Below are 25,422 nucleotides of genomic sequence, written 5' to 3' on the forward strand. Positions count from 1 at the left end.
CAGGAATCTATCCACTGTGGATAGGGAACTCATGACAGAACAAAGTAACCATAGCCAAAAGACCAGCTTGATGAAATAATGGGTTAATTGGGTTACTTACAACAGGATGAGTGAGGGGTTGCTTACTGGAGCGTGGATGCTCTCTGAAAACCTCTCCCTATTATGGGTTACAGCCTATGAGCCGGAACCTGGATAACCCTATAACTAGCAGGCAGCTCAGCACAGACTAGAATCTCTGCTGGGCAGCCTGGCTGCTTGGGGACTTCTCCCAAGCAGATATTTTATTGCATATATGACACTGAGAGGCCTGTTGTGAGTCTTCTAAGTCCCAGCTTTGCAAGCAGGTGAAGTTTGTTTCCTTCCTGAATCTCATGAGTCACACTTTCTGGGAGGAATGTTTCCATGTGAAGGAAATCACCACAGAACAAAATATAGAAACTCACAGGCCACTGTGAGAAGGGCAAACTGCCCTGAATTCAGTGTAAGGTTACTACAGGGTCGTTGAAAGGCTTTGTTGATGTGTTTATCTAAGCTGGTTTAGTGCAAAGAAAGACTCAGGAGTCTGATATTGGGCTGAAAACCCAATAGATAACAAAATGGCAGAGGAGCAACCAGCTGACTTTTCTCTCCATACTCCCAGATTAAAGACAGCATGAAATCTCACTGTGCATCTTCTCTATCAGGGAAATGAATGGGATCAAGATACATGATGTAAAAGACACAGAATAAATAAATTTAAAAAAGAAATATAGGTTAGTATAATCAACTTTAGGAGAAAAAAAAATAGAATTATACTGTGTGTTGGTCAGTTTTCCATCACTGTAACAAAATACCTAAGGAAATCAACTTAAGAGAAGGCTTCATTTTGGTTGCTGATTGCAGGGTCCTTTCTGGTTTTTTCCCCTGTGGTTATACAGAATGTCACAATGGGATGACACGCTGGAACAGTGGCTCTCGCCTCAGGGTGGCCACCAAGTACAGAGGTTGCAGTCCCAATATCTCCTGCAAAGCACATTTACAATGACCTAACTTCCTTCCACTAGACCCCTCCTCCTAAAGGTTTCACTGCCCCCCAGTATAACTGCTGGATGGCCCTATCAAATCTAAATCCAGCATACTGAGAAGTTCAGGGCTTGTATATCCTGTAGTAACTAAGGAATTCAATCATCTTTTTTATTAAGGTTAATTCCAGTCTTTACCAGCAAACATTATGGTGTGTATCAAATCACAGCAGTGCCAATATATGCATATATACAGGTATATGTGTATTAAATATATCTTATACAGATTAAAAATATTAGAAACAACCAGTGTTCATCACCAGATATGTTAGTTACCCCTATTGTTGATATGAGCATTATTATCCTATTAAACAGGACAATTAACAAAATATGTCTTAGGATTTGTAGAACCCTTTATATTAACATAACTTTTATAAAACCATCATAATGATAATGGGAATAGTAGTTACCTGGGAAATGAAGAAAGAAAGCAGGAATTTGGGACATGGAAGGAGACTGTGGGACATGGCTGGATGTTCTTATAGTAGGTGCAGTTCAAGTAGTCTCTAGGTAACTCCAATAAGAAGAACTTTGGGTCTCGTCCTGGCTGCAACTTTAATATTGTCTGCACATAATCTGATCACACAGCAGATATAAGGGCACAGAACGATTTAAGAAAATTATGAAACAAGAAAAATTAATAATGTCTTTGCAATCATTAATTTTTAAATGTTTTGTGCTCATAGACATTTTTAATAGCTTAGTTTAATAACGCCAGAGACGTATTGCCCATTTATCTGTCTATGATGAGGTTTGGGGCATAAAATGATTGATTATCTTGGTGCTGAGGGGATTCATGTGCCATTATGCTGGGTGTTGGATTCCTCAGAGGGCTGTATTAGAAACCCACCGAGAGCCGGGCGGTGGTGGCGCACGCCTTTAATCCCAGCACAGAGGCAGAGGCAGGCGGATCTCTGTGAGTTTGAGGCCAGCCTGGTCTACAGAGCTAGTTTCAGGACAGGAACCAAAAAGCTACGGAGAAACCTTGTCTCGAAAAATCAAAAAAAAAAAAAAAATAGAAACCCACCGAGCATCACTAATGAGTGCAACTCACAAGCAAATCTAGCTTCTCAGTCATGGCTGACGCACCAGTAAACTGTCAAAAACATAGCAGAGGGACATCGCATTGTGGGAGGAAAGATGTTTGATATGTTTATAGTGTATGGCTCAAGCACAGCAAAGCTGGCTACATTGACTTCGGTGGCCCCACAATGCTCACCCAGCCTGGCACACACCGCCTGGGGCCAGAGCTTCCCCAGAGATAGGTGAGAAATTGGAGTCAGTGAGCTCTGCCCTTCCCTGGGCACCTCAGGCTTTGAATCATTGAGCAGGAGACTAACAAATCAGTGCTAAATTACCTCCTGGTTACCTTTTTTTTTTTCTTTTTTAAATTCACTTGTCTGTGTGCTTGATGTTTTTTTGCATGTGCACTTGCATGTTCTCATGTGTGCACACAGTGTGTAAGTGTGCATGCATATGTGTGTGGTTGTGGAGGCCTGAGGTTGGCAACAAGAGTTTCCTCCCTTACATGTTGTGGCATGACCTCTCAATGGAACCTGGAGGTAGCCAATATAAGTAGTCTAATATCCAGCTCACCCGGGAACTCCTGTCTCCTCCTATGAACTGGAATGACAGATAGGTCACTATATTCACCCAGGATTTATCTGGGTTCTGGGAATCCAAATTCCAGACCCCAATTTTTCATAGCTATGAGAGCTGAGCCGTCATCTCTCCAGCTCTGTGGCTGAACCTACGTGGTTCAGTGGTCAATAGTACTTTCTGTTTTTGCAAGAGGACCTGAGTTCAATTTTAAGTCCCATGTTGGGCAACTCACAATCCCCTGTAACTCTAGTTTCAGGGGATCTGATACCATCACCTGGCTCCCAGGAAAACACACACACACACACACACACACACACACACACACTTGAAAATAAACAAATAGCTGGGCAATGGTGCCCACCTTTATTCCCAGAACTCAGGAGGAAGAGTTTGAGGCCAGCCTGATCTACAGAGTGAGTTCCAGGACAGCCAAGGCTACACAGTGAAACCCTGTCTTGAAAAACCCAAAGTAAATTAATAAATAAAGCAAATATTTGGAAAATAACAACTAACACTCAATTCTAATCCACTTGTATGCCGGAGGCACCAAATGGCAAACAGAAGCCTCTCTGGTATATATTGAAAATGAAGGCAAAGTTAGGACAATATCGCCAAGCCAGATACTACATAATGAGAGTTCATTCAGTAAGAAAAAACTGGTGTGGTGGCGTGAGCACAGACCCAGAAGGAAAGCAGCAGCTGGGGACAGAGAGCAGACTCAGCCTGCAAACTCTGGAAATATTGTCACAGCTAAGTGCAATTAAACTTTCTGTATGCCATTATGAAGGCACAATTAGAATTAGAATGAGTGCCTAGCATTAGATAGGCAAATGATGAATATCAATATTGAAATTAAATCTTTTAAACTAGTTCCAAAAAGTAATTAGTTTCCCATGAAGCCATGTGATAGAAGATGTGTGATTATCCAAAATGATGGGAAAACATCCCTTGATTGACAGAGAAGTTTAATGAGATGGCCCCAGGTCCCTGCCAAAGTGAAGCTTTCATATCTAATATTCTAACAGACAAATAATGTACTATGGAAGATAACAGTCTCATGTTTTTCATTTCTTAAAGAGAAGGTAAGAAAACAAGATTTATGTAATCCTGAGGGTGATATTTACTTGTGTTTTGTGTTTTAATTCTGAATATGTACCTATATGAGAGGAAAGAAAAACAGAAAGGTGGGCTAGTGCTTCAAGTTCACACTGAGGCAAACATATAATATATCTACATATTACTATATATACTATACATTAATAAATATTTATATATGTGGATAGATAGATTATAGGTTCATCTGTATGCATGCATATGTTATATGTGCAGGCGCACATGCAGAGACCAGAGGTCAACACCAATCGTTTTTCTTTATTTCATTCCACTATTTTTTTTAATTGGCTTTTTGTTTTATTTGTTGTTGTTGTTTTGTTGTTGTTGAAGGTCTCTTAGGAACCCTGGTGCTCACCATTAGGCTAGACTGGCTAGTTAGGAAGCCATAGGAATCCTCCTGTCTCTGCCTCTCCAGGGCTGGGATTATAAGCGTGCACAACAGTTCTTGTCTTTCTACGTGGGTTCTGGAGAGCTGAACTCTGGCCCTCGAGCTTGTACACAGCACTTTACTTTACCAACTAACCACCACTCCAGCGCTAAAATACACACTTGTTTAAATGTGATTGTTTTTCTTGTTTTGATTTTCATTTTTTGAGACAGGGTCTGACTTTATAGTCCAGGCTAACCTGGGTTATTATCCTTTTGCCTCAGCCTCCTGAGTTTTGAAATCATGGAAGTGATAAACCACCACTTCTACCTGGTGATTTTTTGTTGTTGTTTATTTTGTTATATCTGCTCATGTCACTGCACAATAGATTTCTAGTTTTTGTTTTGTTTTGTTTGGGGGCTTAAAAAAAACACAAAACTGTCCCAGTAGAATGGCTTCCCTTTCTCCCTCTGCCAGCTCCTGACATTTGCTTTCATTTCTATCCCAGGTGTTTGACTATCTTAGCCAATCATGCACATGGAATTGTAACATATTCTCCTAGGTATTCATTTGACTATGCGTCACAGAGGGTCACCCATTAAAACTCATCCATGATGCGGCAAGCAACAAGATTTCCTTCATGATAAAGGCTGTATACGTGTCTGTCTCGCATCCTTACGTAGTTACTCTTTGTTCTAGTTTGGTTATAATGAAAAAAGACCCCGATACAAAGTTACTTTGGGTGAAAAGGGGTTTATGTCTATTTACAGCTCCAGGTTACAATCCATCATGGTGGGGAAGTCAAGGCAGAGATTTCAGTCCGCTAGTCCCATCACATCATAGTCAAAGGCAGAGGAAACTGAATGCATGCTTGCCTACTTGCTCACTTGTGTGTGCTCAGCTCCTTTTTACCAAGGCTTGGCTTGATGGGGCCTTAGGCCCTCTCCTGACTCAGCACCCAGCCCCACTTGGTCATGGTGGATGAGCCTCTCAATGTGTTAAATAAAGTTTGCCAGTGTTTTATCCAGAACTTTTTCCTCAGAGTTGAAGAGATGGCTCAATGGTTAAGAACACTTGCTGATCTTACAGAACTGAAGCTCTGTTTTCAGCATCCACTTAATTTTGAGTCAGGGTCTCATTGTTGCCCAGATGGGCTTTAAAGTCTTGGGCTCAGGTGATCTGTATCCCCACTCCAGGTAGATGGACTGATCCCTTGCTGTCACACCTGACAGGCTCATTTTGGTTCATTGTTCTCCTGCTTATTTTATTTGTTTCTGTCATAATATTTATGTCTGTCATTCAAATTACTTTGGATTTAATGTGTTTTTTTTCCTAGTTCCATAAAATGTCAGATGACACTGTTGGTTGGAGATATTTTTCTGTTTCTAGTGTGAAGGGTTAGCCACACACACAACAGCAAGGCAGTGCTTTCAGTACAGCCGTTAGTTTGGGGACATTGTGTTTTCGCTTACTTAAAGGTGTTTTCCAATTGACCCTGTGGCTTCCTTCTTGACTTGCTGCTTGTTTAAGATGTTAATATGTTTCCCGGTCTTAATTTTGCTGTTGACTCCTAATTTCATTTCACTGATTAGCAGGGATAGGATTTTGATTTTAAACAAATCACCATTTGTTTTGTGGGTGGACATGAGGTCAATACTGGATAAATACTGCTTTTAAAATACATTGAACTCTTATAAATTAGTAACACCAAAACACATGGCTCAAATTAAAACAGTCAACCATTTCTATGGATAGTTCTCCAAAGAAAATAAACTGCTGTCTAATAATCCCATGGAAAAAAATGCCTGCCCCAAAATGTCAGTCATCAGATAAATGCAAATCAAAACCATAATTCTATAAGATTTCACACCTACCTTAAGACACATGTGTACATTAGTATACATGGAGAAATTGATTTTTTTTTATCTTGGCAGCAGAAACAAAAATTGGTGTAGCTACTTTGTGATGTGGGAGTTCCCTCTGTGTGCTGTGATTACCATTAATGAATAAAGAAACCACCTTGGTCTGTTGATAGAGCAGAACTTAGGTAGGTGGAGAAAACTAAATGGAATGCTGGAAGGAAAAAGGCAGAGTCAGAGAGATGCCATGGAGCTGCCACCAGAGATAGATATGTTGAAACTTTGCTGGTAAGCCATGACCTCGTGGTAATATACAGATTACTGGAAATGGGTTAAATTCATATGTAAGAGATTAGCCAATAAGAAGCTAGAGCTAATGGACCAAGGAGTAATATAGTTTCTGTGTGATTATTTTGGGTCTAAGCTAGCCAGGCAGCTGGGAAGAACAAGTGGTCTCCTTGCAACAACTTTGAAAAACACACACTGCCTCAGAAAGTTAACACTGCCATATGACTCAGGAAGTTGATCATTATCTAGTGATAAGAAGTAAAATTGATGCATGCTGCATCATTTTGAAACGGCATATCAAGTGAAAGAACACAGACCAAAAATAATAGCAACACATTGCACAATTGTGGAGATGAGAAAAGTCAAAATCAGCAAATCCATAAGGACATGAAATTAATGAAGACAGAGGTTGTAACGAGTCTTTCTTTGTACTGCCAGCTCCCCAATAACAACACAGAGACTCATTATTAATTAGGAAAACTCAGTCTTGGATTAGGCTTATTCTCAAGTAGCTCTTTTAACTTGGCCCGTTTGCATTTATCTACACTTTGTCACATGGCGTTCATTCATCTCTGTACTGCCCATCTTGCTTCTTCCACATCTGGCTGGCAACTCCACCTATCTTCTTCCCAGCATCCTCTGTCTCTCTGTAAATCCCGCCTATTCTCTCCTGCCTACCTATTGGCCACTCAGCACTTGATTAAACCAATCACAGTGACACATCTTCACACAGTGTAAACAAATAATTCCACAACAAGAGGTGACCCTGCTCAGACTAAGGGCTATCTCTCTGAGGAGACAAAAAATGCTCTGACATCAATATATAATTCCTAGCCTGCAGTATGATGAAAACCATTAAGTTATCACATCAAATAAACAAATTATGTGCTATTGACAAATCCATCATATAAAATTCATAGACAAATATATTCAAGGAGCACGGAAGGGGAAAAAGCCTGAAAAACTGGCACAACAGCCCACCACAAACAACACTATGACCATCTTTCCAGGGGCGTCTGTGCAGCCACTCGAATGAATGAAAAGAGCTTTCTGTGTGTGATAAGGAGCCAATTTCAAAACACAGGATAAGGATACACACATAAGACTGGTTTTATATAAACATACATAATATCCAATTTCTAGAGAATCTATTTAGTTCCTTATTTGTGGAAGAATAATAAAAATAAAAAGATACATATATCCAGTCTCCAATGCTGCTTTGGAAAGGAGGAAGAAGAAAACTTAGAGGCTATCTGGATCCTATACTTTTTGTTGTTATTTGTTTGTTTAAATACACTGAAGTTTCCGACGTTCTGGAATAAGGATGCATTTCTGCATTATATGAATGAAAGAATGGAATGAAGGAGGAAAGGAGAAAGGGAGGGAGGGAGGAAGAAAGAAAGAAAAAGGAAGGAAGGAAGGAAGCAAGCAAGCAAGCACTAAGTTCATGAAGATGAGGAGCTGCATGAGCAGCCATTCCTTTTGTGCCTGTGAGCGGATTAGTCTGGCTGTGGTGCCGATGCTTCCTCCACAGACTGATGCTTGGGCTTCAGTCATGACAGCACAGAGGAGGTTGAGGTCATCTTCAGAAAAGAGGGATGTCCTGATCCCAGGACTGGCCGAGCTTTTGATTTCTCTTTACCCATTCTATTCCTCCTCCTCCTCATTCTCTTTATTTCTCACAACTCATTTGTACTTCAGTGGTAATTTATGCCCGTTTCTTTATTTTTATAATTATTTCTTTGTATCTGTACATGTGTAGGCACACAGGCACCATGACATATGTATGGAGGTCAGGGGACATCTTAGGGAAATCAGTCACTTCTTTCCATTGTATGGGTTCTAGGGACAGAACTCAGGTTTTCTGGTTTAGTGGCAATTGCCCTTACCCATGAGCCATCTTGCTAGCTCATTTTATCCATATTTCTTAAATTTACATTCCATCTTTGTTTATAACTTTGAGGGAGAATAGAGCATCAGATAATTAGTTTAGAAGGGTTTCTTCATAAAAAGTAATCTGCTAACATGGTGGAGACAACAGAACTGTCACAGAGCAGTGCAGCTCTGGTGAGGTTTCTCAAGGGAAGAAGAACAAGTAGCAGACATGTGCACAGATAGATATACAGACAGTAGATAGGTAGGGGAGGAAAGCACAGCAGTCATGTGGATGGCAGGAAAATAGATAGATAGTAGGTAAAGAGATAGACTGATGGTAGATGACTGGCAGATAAAGGATAAGTAGATAGGCAGATAGATAGAAGATTGGAAGGTAGATAAACCTTACATACGTGATAGACAGACAGGCAGACAGATGGATAGATACATGATAGAGATGATTAGTAGATAGGAGCTAGTGATGGATGGATGGATGGATGGATGGATAAAAAAATGATAGATAGATAGATAGATAGATAGATAGATAGATAGATAGATAGATAGATTAGTAGATAGGTGCCAGTGGTAGGTGGATAGATAAATAGATGATACATACATACATACATACATACATACATACATACATAGCAGATGATTGGTAGATAAATGGTAGATAGGTATATAGATGATAGAGACCAATAGGAAGAAAGATGATAGACAGGAAGGTAGATATAGTTTTACATCTGGATTTATCCAATCATGTTCTTTGTGTGGGGAGGTGGCCACTGGCAAGATCTTATAAATAAATATTTTTAAGGATTTTTTTATTGTTTGGCGTGTGTGTCACATGTGCCCATGCAGGTCACAATGTTTCCCTAAGAACCATGGGAAGCCAGTGCAGCTTCCTGGAACAGAAAACAGCATAAGGAGTCTGGCTTGAGAAAACAAAGAGCTAGCTGGAGCACTTTGACCGGAATTGCTGTGCTGTGGCCAACTTGCCTTTGAGCCTGACATTTATGGCGGTTCTGATTTCTTCCCGCTCCAATTACACTCCCCCCTGACTTGTGTTCTTCTGTGTTGTTGTGGGAGCATCCAGACCAGCTGCAGATGTGCATGTGCAGGCCCTGGGCAGCAGACCTCTGCTGCGGATGCGAGTCCCCTGGTGGTCACAGTTTGCAGAGTGCTTTGTTTTCTGAAATTGCTTTGGAGAGAACTCTTGCAGGCTCAATTGAACTTTATCTCAACAGCTTTAGAAATGAAACGCTCATTTCAAAAACTGCCCCACAATTCATTTTTAATTCACTTTTAATTGCTCTCTCAGAAACAATATTTGAAGAAGGCAATGAACAAATTATGTTCTTCTGCTTTTTTTTTAATTCTGCAAAACAAAATGTGGGGTAGAAGGAATGCAGAACAGAGTAATTCTCATTCAAATTTACCAGATGACCAAGGTCCTTCAGGGAATCCTACAGAAACCAAGTGTGTTCTTTCTGGAAGGTGAGCTTGGACCCACATGGAAAAGAAGCATGGTTCTCACTCCCTTTCCGGCCAGCCTGCACATCAGTAATCTGAGGGCTGTCTGTGATATTCACCTCATTTGGATATGAGGAATTAACTAATTAATTAATATTAGTGGAAGCGGGGGCCCGGAAGATGGTTCCACTAGTAAAGGGCCAGAGGCTGATCCCCAGAACCCTTGTTCTAACAAAACAAAAGGTCAAAAGAGTCAGATGATTTACAATTGTAAGCCCGCCACTGGAGAGGAGAGACCAGTGGATCCCTAGGGCTTGCTGGCCAAAGAGCTCAGAGGGCCTAAAGCCCAAGCCTCAGACCAGCAAAAGACACTTGAGTTGGAGAAAAAAAGAAACAAAACCTGTTGGTCCTGTTTTATCCACGAAGCTCTGTGGACCTTCATACCGGCAAAGATGACAGATGTCCTCTTGTGGAGGACATTCCGGAGAAAGAATCAGCAAGCCTCCCAGAGCAGGTGAACTGAATCCACTTAGCAATGAAAATTTCCCTTTCGACAAGCCAATCCTGGTTTATCAATCTTCTGGAGGGTAAAAACCTCCAAGAAGACCAGAAGGCACAGTCCTTGGCGAATGGAACTCTTTGTTCACTGTGTACAATGCTGAACTTTGACCTCTGACACCTGCCTCCATTTCGAGCATCAATTCTCAAGGTCACCTGTCTTCATCTCCATAAACATTGCTTGACCTACACAAATGCTCTCCTCCATTATGACCCAATTCTTGCCCATTGCCGTATGTTCCTGTGTGTGACTACCCGAGATACTCCTGCACAGCTTAAGTTCCAGTTCAAATGCCTTCCATGTGCAGTGGCTTCCAGGACATCCATCTATCTTGAGGGAAACACTAAGTTGCAAGGTTGGGCTCTGAATATGTTCATGGCAGAAGGGACAATAAAGATCACACACAACTGTTTCCCCAGGGTCTTCCTGTGACTCTCTTCCAATTCCCCCAGAAGAAAGTGCGTCTGTGCTTGAAGTCATTCTTTACTTATACACAATTACAGTAAAGACAGTGGTTTTCATTATTGGCTTATAGCCCTGAAATGGGATATGTAGCAATCCTCAGCACATGCATCCAAAATGAAACTTGAAGTGGGAAGCAAGCATAGCAGACATTAAACAGAACAATAGCAGTGCTGAATAAAATAGGAATCCCTTTGTTGAGGCTCTGCAGCCTTGCGACCATCTATCTAGTAACAGATGCAGTTGCTAAGTGACTAATGAGAAGGTAGCATATATGAACATCCATGAACAGAGATGTTCATGTCCTGAGCGAGACAGAGAGGATGACTCAGGATCTCAAGTTACTTAGGATGGCAATTTAGTCTCGTGGGTTGCTTCTTAAATATTCCTTTTGATATTTTTAGATCTCTGTTGGCTACAGGTAGCTGAAGTTACGAACAGTAAAACTATGGACTGAGGTGGGGCACACTGTGTCAAATACCTTCCATTCTAGCAAAAGGACCTATGTCACTAGAGACAGCTGACGCCAGTGTTGTGATTGCAGCCAACTATCTGACCCAGAGTTGTGTTCTCCACACATCCTAAAGTTATGAAGGAATCTGTGGAACGTCATCAAAGACTTAATTCTGTGCCTGCTGGAGTGATGGGGTGGGGGCGGCATGGGATCCATATCCATGATAAGAGTGAGTTCAGGACTTAAGTCCGCATGGTAAGGTGGTGATGCTCATAAATCGAGGGCAAAGTGTCAGCAGTTTTGGTGATTTGACCAAAGGGAAAAGAAAAACCAGAATAAAATGTGTATTGCTCCATTCAGTCTTAAATGCCTTGAGTCTCACTCCAGTGTCTGCCTGACTAGTCTCCAACGGTGCTCTGTTATAGATCGCACTGGCTGATCTTGGCTGCCTGGCTTGCACACAGCCTGGAGGCCCAGCATAGTCCATCATCCCTGCGCCTGCTCTCCTAGTGGGCCTCCAGCCAGGAACACGATGGTCTTCAATGGATTAATTGATGGCAGAGCACTCTCTCAGTGTACCTCCATTGCTGCCAGGAGATCCAAAATGCTTTCCTCTCTGCTGCCTGAGAGCATAACCAGTGGGCCTTTCTTTAAAAAACAATTATTAATTAATTAATTTAAAAGGAATGGTTTAAATACAGCTCAGTTTGTAGCAGCTGCAGAAGCAGAGACTCAGTTATCACCCAAATGTAGACAAATAACCAACCTGCCTGCCTGGGAAGACAGACTCCAAAATCCCTGAGAGCTAAACTCTGCAGAGCACAGAAGGCCAACCTCCAGAGCAGTTCTGAGGGATGCTGCAGAGACTGCTGAGATTTAAGTGTGTGCATTAATAGTATATGAGAGATAGAAGTTACCCTGGGGAGGGAGGATTGAAGGGGCTGCTGTGCAGCACAGCCTGTATCAGAGTGAACGGCTGCAAACATGCATGCATGCATGCGTGCTTGCAGACAGACCCCAGTGTGCTGTGTGCAGGGTTCTGCATTGCACAGTGAGCTTTAGAACGTTAAAAAAAAAAAAGCTGTAACGTGTGCCTTCTCTGTCACACTGCCTCCTTCTCTCCTCGCCTTCTCCCTCCTTCTCGCTCTCACTTGTCTACGCAACAGTCTCCCCGCTATGGCATTAAGGAGGTGGATTTGATGGTTTCTAAACCAAACTCCAGAGCTGACATTTAAGATTTCAATCTGCTGATAACTGCTAAGCTAATACTTTGCAAGATAAGGCTTACACAGATTTCTAATATATTTTTCTTGGGTTTTTAAAAAATGTGTGTATGCATGTGTCTGTCTGTCTGTCTGTCTGCCTGTGTATACAGATATGCCTGTGTCTGCATATCTGTAAATGGAGACTGTGCCTTGGTTTCCTGGCTGCCAAGACCTGAATAATCACACAGAAACTATATTAATTACAATACTGTTTGGCCGATAGCTTTGGCATATTCCTAGCTAGCTCTTATACCTTAAATTAACCCATTTCCATTAGTCTGTGTATCACCACAAGGCTTACCAGTAGATTCTGGCATCTTTCTTCTTTGGCAGCTACATGGCATCTCTCTGACTGAGCCTTCTTTCTCCCAGCACTCAATTTAGTTTTCCCTGCCTAACTCTATTTTGCCCTTCCATTGGCCAAAGCAGCTTATTTATGAACCAATGGTAATAAAACATATTCACAGCATACAAAGGGGAATCCCACATCACATAGTTGTGTCTTTGTATAAGAGCAGAAGCCAGAGGACAGCCTCAAATGTTAGGTACCATCCTTTGTTTTTTGAGATATGATCTGGCTTCAAAGACAGAAAGCTTTCTCTCCCCTCCAACAAGGGCCAACAATTGTCCATAGACCTAACACTCATCCACAAGTGCCACATGGAACCACAAGCAGAAGAGAGCCAGAGGGAGCAGCACGTGGGCTCCAATGGTTTCTTCCTGGAAGTGCTACAATTGCCTTACAATCACTTTGGGGACAGGCAGACATGCTTTGTGGGGAGGAGTTTGTAAACAGTTTCAGGAGGTACTTACTTTGGGGATTTCCCTCATTTCTTTGCATTCCTTTCTGTACCATCTCTGTATTGGCTTTCAGCTTGACTGAACCCTCTGGATATGTCTGTGAGGGGTTATCTCCATCAGCTTAATAATGAGGTGAGAAGACTCATCCCACCTGTGGGCAGCATCATTCCATGCGGACTGTAGGCAAAGGAGAAAGTGGTTCTGCACTGGTTTCATTTCTGTTGCTGTGATAAAATATCCTGGTAGAAGGCAACTTAAGGGAGAAAGAGGTTGTTTTAGCACCCAGTTCCAGGTCACAGTCTGTCACTGCAGGGACAGCAGAGAAACAAGGGCTTGAGTTACATCACATCCGCAGACAAGGGAAGAGGAACAAAGGTACCAGCACTTACTGCTCACTCGCTTCCCCGCTCCTATAAACCCCAAAGCTCAGGGGATGGTGCTGTGCAGTTTCCTGGTTCCCTTGCACTATTAGAACTGAGGGGAAGCGGGGCTGAAGTTATGCTAGGGAATCATAGGATGTGAGTGTGTATCAAAAGATAGTGATTACAATGTAGACAAACCAATCTTCCATGGCTGAAGAAGTTGAGGCAGGATATAGAGGTGATGCCCTGGACAGAGAGAAAGGGTCAACGAGTTATAAATCTGGGTGGTTTTGAAGATGGCTAGAGTAAAGGAACTAGAAAGAGAGTGAGATTTGTGGGCAGTACATTTCCAACAACACAGTGCTGACCTTGAGGTTGCTGAGTGACGAGGTGACAACAATGAGGGGGCTTTGTGGTATTTTGAGGAGTGGATTTTCATGACAGCATAGAGCAAAGTGTTTAACTTGTTGGGTTTTGAAGGCACCAAAAACAACATTTTAATGAGACCCATCTTGAGACTTTCATAGGAAGCTCATGAAATAAAAACTCTTAAAAAAAGATTTGCTTTATTTTCAATTATATGTGTATGTGGGGGTGCATTATGCGTGTAGGTGTCCCCAGAGAGAGCACTGGATCCCCTGGAGGTAGGAGGGAATGTGAGCCATTCAACATGGGTCCTCTGCAACACATCCCTTAACTGCTAAGCCATCTCTCCAGCCCCAAATAGAAACTATTATTTAAATAATTTGCAAAAAATAAAGAACACTAAGTGCATGGCGATGGGGTTTTATCAGCTCTGCAACATGATAAAACAGTTCTCTCTTGATAATGCCGGATAGTTTCAAATCGATAATGAGCATGCAACTTGTTAGCATATCTGCTTGTCACAGTCAACCTCAGATTTTTCCTGTGATGCACAGAATCTTTCAAACCTAATTCAGACAAAGTATAGTAACATAGCTTCATCCTCAGCATTGGGGAAAAATGGACTACACTGATTCTGCTGTGAGAATTTGCTCCTTCAGAACCAGCCTGAGCTCCTTCAGGAAGCCTCTCCATGAACGGTAATGAATGTGCCTGTGTATCGGTGTGCAGGTGTGTCCAGATTTGGCTGATTTCTGCCTTTTATGTTTGTTTGCTTGATTTTTGAGACAGGGTTTCACAACCTACCCTTGAATTCATGTATAGCCTAGCCTGTCATAAAACAGTCATTCTCCTGCCTCAGCCTTTGGAATACTGGGATTTACGGACATGTTTTGCCATGTCCAACTGAACATAAACATAGAAACATTGCTCAGAGGACATAAGAGGTTGTAGAATGGGCTGAGGCCATCAGGGGCAGGTTACTTGTCAGCATCAATGGGGACATGTCTGTCAGTGCTGTGAGGGCCTACCCCCACCCTCAACACAAGAACCTTAAAATTGCCACATTGCTTATTGTCACTAGGAACAAGTACAGAGGAGAGGCATGTCACCAGCAGAGTGACAAGTGGGACCCTGGACAGCAGAGGCAGCCCAGCCTGGTGTCTGGCTGTCTCTGGACCCACACTGAGTCTGGCAGAGAGGCCTTCAGTGCAGACTAGGGACTTGGAGAACCAGTTTTTCTCTCTACAATGAAAGGATTCCTGGCCCCCTCTGCCCAGGTGCTGATCATAAGAAGACATAGGAGCCAGAAAGTAGACTTCCTGAACCCACTCTGAGATCTGTGCTGAACAAAGATGGAGAGGTAGCCCAAGTGAGGTCCTGCACGCAGACATTTCCTTAGCACCCTGTCATTAAGTGGACTGATCACACAGCTCAGCCTACTTAATCAGAAAACTTGTTTGAGTGTGCCCCCTACCTGTAAGAACTAGAAAGATCAGTGGTGGAAAGCTATCTCCCGTCACAGGGAACTTCACCCGTGGGTGGGAATAACACATATTCACACAAAAATCACTTTTTGTCTGAGGTCAGTGTGCGACCATGAGCTGGATGCAAAACCTGGTCATTTAGACTGGAGAGGTCAGGGATGTGACAATCACTCCAGAGTGAAGTCAAATCAGGCCTGTCTCAGGACAGAGTTCTAAAGACACAAAAAGAGGTGAGACCGAAGGAAGCCACCCTGGAAACAGCTGCCCCTGGCCTGCCGTCGTGTCAGTACCTACCCCACACCCCACAACCCACCTGCTCTCAGCGCTTGCTTGTTTCCATCTTTGGACTTATGGGCTGGCTTCCCTCACATTTCCCTGCTTTTCTGACAAGCTCAAAGTGTTGGGGATCTGTGTTTGTTCGCGCATTGGCAGCAGCTCCCAGAATCTCTAGGAACATGCTGGAAGTTACAAATGAAGGGTGTACCGTCGCCTCTGCAGCTCTTTCCAGGCCAGTTGCTTGCGCAGTCTGCTCCGGGCCTGTCGCCCCACAAACCAGGGACAACTAACAGAGATAGAGACAGGGAGACGCGGACGCCAGAGAGCAGGCAAGGTCCAGTTCTCTTGTGTTCAGCAAAGCCAGTGGCTGCCCACTTACATCAGCTTCCTGGAGCACAGCACTGGGACGGTAGCTCAAGTAGGGAAAGTGCCTGGCGCATAACCATGAGAACCTGAATTCAATCCCTGCACCCACCTAAAAGCCAGGTGCGATGTAGCAAGCTTGAAATCCCAGCACCGGGGAGGTGGAGACTGGAGGATGCTGGGATGTACTGATCACTTAACCTAGCTTAATCGGCCAGCCCCAGGTCCCAATGAGAGATCCTATCTCAAAAAGCAGCACAGGATTAGAGAGAGCCAGGAATTAGTTGCAGAGGACCCAGGTTCAGTTCCCAACACTCACATGGTGGCTCACAAATGCCCCTGACTGAAGTTCTAGGAGAATCTGAGGCCCTCTTCTGGTCTCCAGGGGCTCCTTCATGTATCTGGTGCACATGATCTCATGCAAACAAATATGCATGCGCATAGATGAATAAATCTTAAAACAAAACAGGGTGGGTGGCTCCTAAGAAATGACCTCTGACCTCCATCTGCATAACTATGCACAAACCCTCAATCACACAAGTGCACCTACACACACACACACACACACACACACACACTCACTCACAACTAATATAGAAAACAAGAAAGCTTCCTGAAGCAGATCAAGCTTTTTGTCACATTAGGGACTTCTCTGGGTTCCCTTCTACCTCCACCATTTCTCTGTGTGTCTCACCCGGTCTCATCACTTACTCCCAAGGGATTCAGACGATTCTAAACTCCCAGTGCTAGTGAAGACAGTGCTTCCTCCTTAGGGCTTAGCCCTCAGGAGATGGTGGCTCAGCAACGGCCCTCCTAACCAATAGGGACACTGCATCCCCGAGGCGGTTAACTTAGGTCCTACGAATATGCCATTGAGATCTGTGCCTAGCACAAAGGCAGAAGCTGACAAATTCCATAGACCACATAACTTGATGTTAATTGGTCTGTTCTTGCCTGAGCTCATCACCATGTGCCACTTCAAATTTTCCCAGTGAAGAACTTCTGGCTTCCCCCACGCCATTCCCGCCTCTCTTCTTTGTTCATAACAATCTCCGAGTTGTGCAAGAAGTTGCACTGAGCCTCCACCATCCCGCCAACCCTCAGCAGAAACGACTCTTCCACTTCCCATCACAGAACTCCACCCCCAGAGAAATCCTAAAATAGCAGAAAACCTACACGCGTGCCATCTTCCTCCAGGCTTGAAATCCGTGGCATCTGTGGCAGCGATGGCCAAGTTCGAACTTCATCTTGGATGTTGTATTTATTTTGTGTGAGTGTGTGTGCCGGGGGGGGGGGGGGTCCCAAGGAATGAGTGGGGACTCAGAAGGAAGCTGGTTCTCTAAGTTGGTTCTCTCCCTTGGGGTCAAACTCAGGTTTAACAGGAGGCCCTGTTCCTGTGAGCCATCTCACCAGCACTCAATGTTCGTGTGTTAACCGCAGGAGTGACGTCACTGGGGAATCAGTGCAGAAGGGCTTTGGCTCCTTCTGTTGCACAGAGCAAAGAAACACTCAGCAAACACACCTATTGTTAGTACATTCTCGAGTGTAATGAGCCAATTCAAACTTTCAAGTAGCAACTGGAGAGAAGGCTCAATAGTTAAGAGCTGCTCTTGTAGAGGTTCTGAATTCAGTTCCCAGCATCCATAGCCAGCTGCTCATTATGCCCTATAATTCCAGCTCCAGGGGATCTGACTCCCCCTTCTGGCCTCCATAGGCACCTGCACTCACTTGTGCAAACTCACACACAGATACATAAACAAGATAAATCTTTAAACAAACAAAACTTCCCAAGTAAGTTGGTCCAAAGTGACGTGAGGGCAATCATAGAAAGAATTTTGATTTTTATTGAAGGCACGTAGGATTTTTTGTTCCTGATTGGGTGTGGGAAAAGACTGGATTTATTTTAATACAATGAAGACAATATTTTTAAAAAAGATTGGAAACTTTTATTTTTTTTAGAAACTCCATGTTCTTCACATATACACACATGCATGCACACACACGCATATATATACATGTATGTGTGTCTATATACATATGTGTGTATATATATATGTATATATACATATATATATATACACATATATATATTTCCTATTGGAGACCTTACAATCTAATTACATTTTATGACATCTATTTATTTGAAGGGAGGGTCAGAACATGTGAAAGTCTACAGGAATCAGTTCTCTCCTTCCACCTTTATGTAGATCCCTGGTTTGAACTTGGATCACTAGGCTTGGTAGTGATTACTTTACTTGTTGAGCTGTTGCAGAATTTGGTCACATTTTGAGCCCCAAGATTGCATTATTTACTGGAAAAACCTGTTTCTAGTTGTGGTGTGGATCAGTCCTAGCACACACCTTAATCTAAGAGCTTTCTGCTTGAATGCTGTAAACAGGATTAAATAAAGTCAGTCGTAGGTCAAGAGGAAGAACAAGCAACCAGTTGACAGGACATGAACAGAGGATTATTAGGAAAAAACCATAGAGAGTAAGAGGGAGTCAGGAGGACAGATAGAGAGACACACAGGAAGTAGAAGGGAGGAACATTCAGTTTGAGGAGTTTTGTTGGAAAAGGCATAGGGGAAAGCTCTCTTTCTGGGATGACAGTGGAGGAGGAAGGTTAGCCAGGTGCTTTCTCTGCCTCTCTGAGCTGACAGGCTTTCCCCCCAGCATCTGGCGTTTGAGTCTTTACTGATAAAATAGAATAATAGAGACTTAGTGTCTCCTGACACACTGGCACCTACATCTTGGAAAGACCATGGCATTTTTCTCCCCGGGCTGCAGCAAGCATCTCTAACCCATATATGCATTTTCTCACTTTGCATCTCTTGTCAGCCACTTTTCAGAACACTGGGGAAGACGGGCCACGCACTCAGCCTTTCTTTTTCCATCCCGACCTCTGCTTTCTTCCAAACAATTATCTCCACAGAAAGAAGAAGCAATTTGCCTTGGAGGTGAATGTCCATTTCGGTTCACAAACTCAGCTCTGCCACGGATGAAAGTCCATTTATGTTTAATAAATAATTCAATCAAATTTATATTCCAATGTCGTCTCTCATCAGACCTTGGAAAATTGGTTTTGATGTCTTCAGGGGTTTTGTATTCTCTCCCCATCTTTCTCTGGCTCAGGGCTCACTGGTCCTTTTGTTCTTGGCTGGTGTGTGACTCTTCCAGGAGGCTGATTTCTTGTGGCTGTTTGTCTGTTCCCACAACAGGGCTTCCTGGAAAGGCTGTGTGTCCCCTCAGCTGCTGGGTCCAATCTAGATACCTTGGCTGTCTTCCCTCAATTCTACTCCTGCCCCGTATATTATTAACTTGTGCCCCCTATAGCCCACATGTGATGCAAGAACATGTGTGTGTGCGGGTGGTCCCGTATGCATGCGGAGACGGAAGGATAAGCTCAGATACCATTCCTTAAGAGCCATGTGCCTTGTTTAGATTTGGGAGATGTTGGGGTTTTTTGTTTTCTTTTGGTTCTGGAGATGGGCTTTCATGGGAATCTGGAGCTCATTCATTAGGTGAGCAGACTGGTTAGCAAGTCCTAGGGATTCACCTGCCTCTGCCTCCCAGAGCTGAGATGACAAGATTGTTTCTTAAAACAGCAATGCTGTGTCCTGCTGTTTCACATTGCAGTGACTATGCTCCTGCCCTGAGCTGTGTTTTGTTCATGTTGTGTTCCTTGTAACACACATTCCATGGCTGTCTTCAGAAAACTTCAGTCCACATCCATAAAAGCCAAGTTGCAGCCGGGGCTGGAGACCTATCTTCTTCCTTCACTTCCTGGCTGTAAGAGCATAGACATTCAGCACTTTTTCATCATGTATAAAAAATACGTGTGCATTTTTTAAAAAAAATAAATGTATTGATTTATTGGCTTGTTAATTTATTTTACATCCAGGCTGCAGTTTCCCCTCCCTCTACTACCCCCAGCCCCCAAACCTTCTCTGTTCCCAGATTGTATATCTTAAGGCTGGCTAAAAACTGAGTTCCTGCACAGGGGAAGCTGAAAATGGCATGTGGCCAAGGGTGAGCTCTCGAGTTCTTCTCGGTGTCTCTTGGTAATCTGGTGACAGAGACTGATTTTGTGTGGAGGGTTCTCAGTTTCATTAAGCCAGTAGCTGATGGATGTATGAGGATTCCTGGTCATGTTTTTATCCATTGGAATCTTATCCTTAAAATTTGGAAAAATAATAGAACGACTTTGGTCTTCTCAGTACATAAAAGGATAAATCAAAGAATGCAGGAATGAGGATGTGCTAAGCGTATATTATACCCAGGAGTGGAAGGGTCTCATGGAACATATGCCATCCATGGTGAATAGACACAATGAAAACCTTTAAATTGAAGGAGTAACAAAATCTGAAGGCTCTCTGGGATAGACAGTTAGGTGACTACATCCAGTCCCGTTTGTGCAGTTTGCACGAGCAGTCGGAGACCTCAAGGCAATTGCATCACCAGCAGGTCCCATCCCAGCACACATGACAACCTTTGACGATTGTCTGGATACATCCCCTGCACAAGGTGCAGGTAGCTCCACCAGAGAGCCTCCTTTGACCCAGCAACTGCTTACTGTTACGTAACCCAGAGGACAAAGGCCTTAAGTACTGTCTCCAGGTAGAAGCAAAAGTCAAGTTGCTGCATTGTATTGTGTCAGGTACTCAGCCAGATCAAAGGGAAAAATCTAATCTCCATGTGCATAAAGTTATTGCACAATGAAGCTGTCTTGTTTCTCCTTCTATTTTGACTAATAGAACACACCGAATCTTGTCTACATATATAATAAAGTTGCCCCTCAGTGTCAATGGGGGACCTATTACAGAATTCCCATGGTTCCCAGATCCAGACAGGCTCTAGTCATTTATGGAAAATAGTGAGATGCCAGATATGGTAGCAGATGCCAGGCATGGTAGCAGTAAGGCAGAAGGACCAGGAGTTCAAGGTCAGCCTCAGCTACACATCAAGTTGGAGACCAGCCGGGGCTACATGCGACCATGTGTCATAGAAAAATAAAATAAAATAATGAGGTATTTGCATATAATCTTCCTATAGACTGCAAATAACTTCTAGAATCGCCTATAACATCTAAAGCAATATAAATGTTAGGTAGTTAGAATACTGTACTGTTTAGGAGAACATGGGAAGAAGAAAATCACACGTTACACACACACATAAACACATACGTCTGAGCTGAGCTCTAGAAAACATACAAATGCACACATGTGGACATAAGAACAGCTGTCTCCTCTGGCATATCTCTTCTGAACTGGCTTTACTCTCTCAAAAACAGTTCAAATGTGGAAGTGGTTTTCCAGCTGTGCAGCTGCTGTTGACTGTTAGGTCAGGGAGGGAAGAGAAGAGGCACTCCCAGAGGTACAGAGGGGATAAACACTAAGCGAGACGTCCATTAGTGGAGGCAGGGGCAGGAGTACAGGAATGGTCAAGGTAAGGCCTCATCCAGCTCCCTCTCTTCCAGGCACAACAAGCAGCCTCTTCCTAAGGCTTGCCCTAGGGAGGGGGGCAGAGTTCATGTGTGACCTAGGTTCTCCATCTCATGCAGAATCATAGTGGTCACTCTCTGTGTGGGGAGGGAAATGGGGATCAGTAAAAGTGTGACCGCGAGCTGGACAATCAAGCTGCCTCCAACTCCCCTTCCTCAATAGCAAGGAGATGGGTGTGTTCTTGGTTCTCTCTGCTTAGGGCCTCGTTATCTTTGCACAATGAAGTTGTCTTGTTTCTCCTTAGTTACCTTTCCCAGCTGTGTGACATGGCATTGATGTCCCTATGTTTTCAGAAGAGCAAGATGTTGGATTGGAGAAAAACAAGCCTTTAATTTTTATTCTCATTTCGTCACGATGAGAAAGTCTCCTATCCTTTCAAGTCGCTGCCTGGCAGCAATTACTTGTCGTGCTTCTTGTGGGAAGCTGCAGATTACAGAGGGAGGAAAGTTGGGGGATCGAATCAAAGTAAAAACACCAGAATGAAAGCACTCTTCAAAGGGCTGAACATGGCTCTGGAAGATGAAAGAAGCAGAGTCTGACAGACCACGGCCAGAAATGAAAGAGAAGGATGAACAAAGAAGAGCGGGTGTTGTGGAGGCTACAAGGAGACAGTCAGGCTGCTGGCGGCTTCCGTTCAGCTGCTGGAGCTGGTGGGCTTCAGCAGCAAATACAGGGGCTGCTGCCGGCGTTCCTTGCTCAACAGTGGACTGTTTCCATGTTAGGTTCAGCATCATTTGCTGTTTGCCCTGCAAAAAATGATCGTCTACAGACAAGTAAAACCCCAGCATTTGGGAGGCACTGCAGGCAGAACTCTTGAGTTCAAGGCCAGCCATGGCTTCATAGTGATAGCCTGTCTCCCAAAAGGGATAGATGATAGATAGATAGATAGATAGATAGATAGATAGATAGATAGATAGATAGACAGACAGACAGACAGATGAAAGCATGTCTGAACGAGGAAGGCTGGGGAAGAGACAGGAATTCACATGCTTGTTTTATTTTCTTTAAAAGAAATTGTAAACCTTTCTTTTGCCTCATCTTGTGCTTCTATTATACCTTTTACTGAGTATTTTAGTATATTTCTGCCTGGAAAATTTTATCTTGATAAACCTATGACATTTTTCTGATTTCACAACATTTTCAATTCATTGTTAAGTTACGGTGGCAAAGTCCTAGACTTTATCCCAGCAGTCTCTTTCCTGGTATCATTACATTTTGCTCTAATTCCCACCGTCCTCCACTCTCCGTGCTCATGGTTCCTACCCCCCAGTTAGTACCTCCCTTTAGGTCTCTTTCTCCTCTTCATCATCCCCTTCCAGTTTCATGACTTACAAACAGATACATGCATCCATACACACACACCAAAGACATACATGCTACACACAATACAGCACACAGAGAGAGATACACACATGTACCACACACAGATATACACGCTATACTTACATACACATAGAGAGAAATGGAAATCTAACCCCTCGGATGATAGAAAACCCGCAGTGTATCGAGTCTCACTCGATCTCCATAATGAGTTCCAGTTCTGTTCATCGCCCTGCGAAGGGCATGTGTTTGTTTTATGTTGCCTCTAGCTGGTTATTGGTCAGAGCATCAAGACAACCAAACTGGCATACCAGCCTATTGTCCTTGCTCTAGGGCCCTGGGGTAGCTCACATCTTAACATCTGGCTCTCTTGAGATGATGCCTGAGTCAGACAGACGGCCCAAAGTGGACTTCACTGCTGGTCCCTGTGCCCCAAAAGCACTGGCTCACTGAAGCCTGCCACTGCACTGGAAGCTCTGAGGGGTCTGGGCTTGTCCTGATGCTGTGTCACCCTCCCACCATCTGGCTTTCCTGTGGAAGAGGCTGCACACTACAGAGCTGAGGGGCCGAAAGCGTTATCCCCTTGCTTCCTCTCAGTGCCCTTGCCTGTCTCTCCACTCCGCTCCTCGGGTGCCCCCTCCCTCCTGCTGTGGAGACAGATTCCAAAGCGCTCCTGTCTTCTCTTGATGGTGATGGCTGTAGTCCGCCATCTTAGCCAAAGGCTCCCGTGTTAATACTTCCCGTGTTAATACTACAAATGGTTTGTGTCAGACACTCGCTGTACTGGGAGGATCCGTTGCTTGCATCAGGCGTGTCTGTCCCCCCCACCCCCCCCAGCTCCACCTGGTGACGATAATGCTGGTCAGAGGCGTGCTCCCAGAGACGCCTCAAATGTTCCGTGGTTCTGCACTGCCTAGCTCAGTATGTCTCGGACACTGCCTGCCCACGGCACCCTTGAAGTATTTAAGATCCACCTTCTAAAAGTCTACAGTACACAGGAAGGTGGCCCCAAATATTCCTGTAACAAGATCCAAAGTATAAAGTAACGTAAGCCTATAGCCGCCTTCCCCGCACCTACCCACAACATACTCACTGCTCTGCACAAGCTGGTGACTAAGTATAGGCAGGGGTGCACTGGGCCTGGCCTAAGTTCTTACATTCTTCTTCCAAGAAGTTTTCTGGTTCTTTTTCAACGTTCCTCTCCCTCAGTCAGACTCTGGTTCTGGTTTGGAGTTTCATTTTCTTCACCTGCTCTGGCTGGCACACCAGAGTCTGGATCTTCACTTTGATCTCTCCCTCTCTTCCTCTCTCCCTCTCTCCCCCTCTCCCCTTCTCCCTCTCCCCCTCTCCCCTCCTCTCTCTCTCCTTTGAACAGTGGTCTAAATGGAAGTGGTACCGGGAAACTTCAAACAGCTGTATTTCCATGCTATATGCACCTCCACCATAAAATATAGCGTGCTGGGCCTCTGGGGTCTCTCTGGCTGTATTTACTTCTTGGAGCTACTGTACTGATTATTTTATCCCTGCCTGTGCTATTGCTTGCTGGAACCTAGAGACTGAAGGTCAAAGCCAGTATGCTTGGCCCACTTTTCCCATCAGTTTCCTACTGATGATGACTGACAGGCTAAGTAAGACAGTCAAAGCCAGAGAATAGCAGACAGCTCTGAGCAGCAGATTCAAAAGGAAAAACAGAAGGCCGCCTTTGCCTACTGTCCCTGGGCAGGCCCAGGGATGAGAGCGTTATCTCCTGACCATGTGTCCTTCCTTTATCTGAGAGGCACCAAGCTCTGCAGAGAAGGGGTATTTCTAGAATAAACACTAAACTGCAAATCAGAAAAATACGATACCTTGTTCTAGGCTATTGTCCTCCCTGCTGTCTCTTCTCCCTAAGCTAAAGCTCAGACTGCTTGATTTTGAAAGAGGAAAAAAGCTAGCAACCCTCCAATGCTCAGTGAGGTTTTAAAAGTTGCAAAAAAAAAAAATTTCATGTTATTATTGTGTTTATTCTCATAGAAATCCAAATGAGCAGGGGTGGTTATTGCCCCTGTGTCTGAGGATGGGAGACTCTGGGGGTGACAAAAGCGGGTTGGCAGGCCAGCTGCATTAGGAGAGAAGCACCCTGGGCTGTGGAAGCAAACAGCTGGAAGCTGCAATTCTTGTGCAGTGGCCTCCGAGAGCCAATGCTGCTCTAGACTCTTTAGACGGTTATCATTTAAGTGGGTGAGTTTGTAAGATCATTCGTGGTATGGGAAGGTAAACACACTAAGATGCAAAATCATGCATGTGCCCATGTAAACAAAGGCGATTTCCTGGTGTTGAAGAGCCACTTACTGATTCCTAAATGTCTGCTGGGTCTGATTTGTAAACACAGGCATTTAAAGGTCTCCAGTAAATCAGATGTGTTAAACTTGCGCTTTTTGATTGCTGCCATCAAGGTGAGTGCTTTTTGTAGTGTCTTTTTACTAGATTATAAAATCGACTGTCATTTACTGGTAAACGGGATTTAAAGTTTTTGAAGTTATTGATTGATTCAAAGTGTAATATACTGGTATTAATTAAAATACTAGTAACA

This window comes from Microtus pennsylvanicus, chromosome 4 (assembly GCF_037038515.1).
Source record: "Microtus pennsylvanicus isolate mMicPen1 chromosome 4, mMicPen1.hap1, whole genome shotgun sequence".
Taxonomy (NCBI): domain Eukaryota; kingdom Metazoa; phylum Chordata; class Mammalia; order Rodentia; family Cricetidae; genus Microtus; species Microtus pennsylvanicus.